The following is a 2,417-nucleotide window of genomic DNA, read 5'->3' as shown; positions in this document are numbered from 1 at the left end:
GTGTGTGACTGAACTTAACATCAAACTGCTTCTGTTTCACACACAATGCCGGCACAGACGTGCATGTTCTGCTAGAGTCACTTTGAACTCGTGCATAAAGTCCTGTCGCGTGCACCTAAGCGAACTTGTGGACGCGTCGAGTAAATCAGCCTTGTGTGCGTTAGATACAGTGAAGACAGCACGTTAGTTTAGAACTCTTCTAATTTTTTTTTTAATCGCAGAGAGTGTGTTAATGTGTGCAATGATAACCTACCAGCAATGTAACTGATTTTTTTAAATATATTAGAATGAGTACATTACAATATAAATGTATTAGAACGAGTACATTATTATTTATGGGCTTAAAAACAAGATGCAAACAATCAGAATATTGTACCTGGTGGGGAGTGCACAATGTAAACATGAAACATATGCCATTACATATATTGTACTGTGGTACAGTTATGGAGGCCCTTCATAATGCAGAGGTCAAGTGCCTGCTCTGCCAATAGTTAGAAATGGCACTATAGTAAGCAGTGTTTGATAAACAGCTGTTTTTCTAAATTCTGCTGAGGTGAAATTCAGTGCAGTCCTGTATCGTGGCCTCTGTATCGTGATACGTATCGTATCGTGACTTTGCTGGTGATACACAGCCCTAGTGCATACCATGATAAACTAAACATTGGAGTATAAGCATAAACGTTTTAAAATACGTCCAAGAATTTTACATGTCAGTCAGTTATTGAAGTGGCATCAACTTTTCATTTGCACGCCCCTAAAGATGATGCTACACACAATGAACCGTGATTGGTTGCTTTACCTGTTAGTCAGACAGCCTCTCGGATGGTCCTTGGCCAATCAAAGGGGTTCAGACCTTCTGTTGTCAGCCTGAAGGCCTGGCTACACAAGACAAAGATTTTCTTAACTTTAGGGCTTTCATGCAACTGGGCACACTAAGATTTGGACTACAGCAAACATCCCCATTGTGAAATTCACATCAGAGTCCTCATGCTGTCAACAGAATACCAATATAGATTTTTGGTAATGTCAATGTAATAATAAATGATAACTACTCTTATTGCTACCTGCAAATTCACATCACGTGAAACTGTATGACCAACAGCAGTTTGATACATCACAGCATAATAGCTGAATTAAAAAAACATGAATGTAAAACTGCAGCACTGCAGGAAAGTGAAGTAGTTTACATTTTAAATGTATTATTATGCGTTATGTGTTGAATTTTAAGTTTTTAAAACGATGCTGCAGAGCATGACATCATATCATGACCGTTGCAGCGTCCAAGGAAATTTTGCATGCTCAAAGTCTAGTGTGACCGCAGCATTCACAGCCCTTCACACAATCTAAAACTGAATAACATAATATTTTGTGTTCAATCCGTAGAGCACACCTTTTCTGTCCTGAGACCCTCAGGTGACTACCAAGGAAGAACACTGAGTAAGTTACCTAATTATTTTATTTTAAATTGATGTTGAAACCATCATCATTAACTTACTTTAAGATTTTACTTACCAACTCCATTTTGAGCTCCAGTGTGTCTCTTTAGCAAAGCAGAAAATACTGAAAAGCATTAAAGGGGTCAGGATATTTTTTTTTTTAAATTGTAAACATTTTACCCTAAATAATGTGACATTCTTTTGATAAAATCCATCAAGGCAGATGCATGTAACACTACATCTAACATTTAAAACCGTACAGTAAATTTATACTTACAGGTACTTCTGGTGGGAGACAGGAAAATCCAGTCTTGAGTACAGTACCAAATCAATGTACACGTATGTTATTTATTAATTTAAATAAGTTGCAAAATGCATAATTTCATTCATCAAATCTACATACCAAATTAAATTATCTTCTGTATTGCAGCTGTAGAAAGGGCAATTCTGGAAACACTAGAGAAAATGGACATGAAGATCAACCATCTGACTTCATTGGTCCAGTCTCTAGTGGGGAACAGGTGTGTTGTACCCCAAATGCAGATGGCTGAAGAGGAAGAGGGTGGTGTCTTTCCTCTAGCATCTACTGCAGACCTAGATAGGCTGGAACAAAGATTATCAGACAGAGGGTTTATGCAGAGAATGGTAAGAATCACTGAAACTGTCAAACCTACAACTACTAACAACATGTCATCAAACTGTTTGTGTGCTAACATGTGTGTGTGCATGTTTACACACTACCAGTCAAGCTTGGAATGACTGAGTTGAAATGTTGTTGAAAGAAGTCTCTAATGCTCACTCCATTTATTTGCTAATATATAAAATTATTTATGAAAAATATAACAGAAACGGTAATACTCTGAAATATTAAAATAATAAGCTGTTATTTGTAAATATTTTTAAATACTCATTACTCCAGCCTCCAGTGTCACATGACCCTTCAAAAATCATTATAATATGCTGATTCTGCTCAGTTATTAG

At 36.8% G+C, this 2,417-nt stretch overlaps 1 long non-coding RNA gene across 1 annotated transcript; it reads left to right on the top strand.

The window, feature by feature from the left end:
- The first annotated feature begins 1,385 nt into the window (after window positions 1-1,385).
- Window positions 1,386-2,076, top strand: LOC107681598 (uncharacterized). Its single transcript, XR_001633276.1, has 3 exons — window positions 1,386-1,437; window positions 1,716-1,775; window positions 1,867-2,076. It is a non-coding gene; the product is annotated as an uncharacterized LOC107681598 (long non-coding RNA).
- The last annotated feature ends 341 nt before the right edge of the window (window positions 2,077-2,417 follow it).

Source organism: Sinocyclocheilus anshuiensis, unplaced genomic scaffold (genome assembly GCF_001515605.1).
Source record: "Sinocyclocheilus anshuiensis isolate Anshui unplaced genomic scaffold, SAMN03320099.WGS_v1.1 scaffold17832, whole genome shotgun sequence".
Lineage (NCBI taxonomy): Eukaryota > Metazoa > Chordata > Actinopteri > Cypriniformes > Cyprinidae > Sinocyclocheilus > Sinocyclocheilus anshuiensis.
The sequence above is the reverse complement of the archived record's forward strand: the minus strand, read 5'-3'. Positions and strand labels throughout refer to the sequence as shown.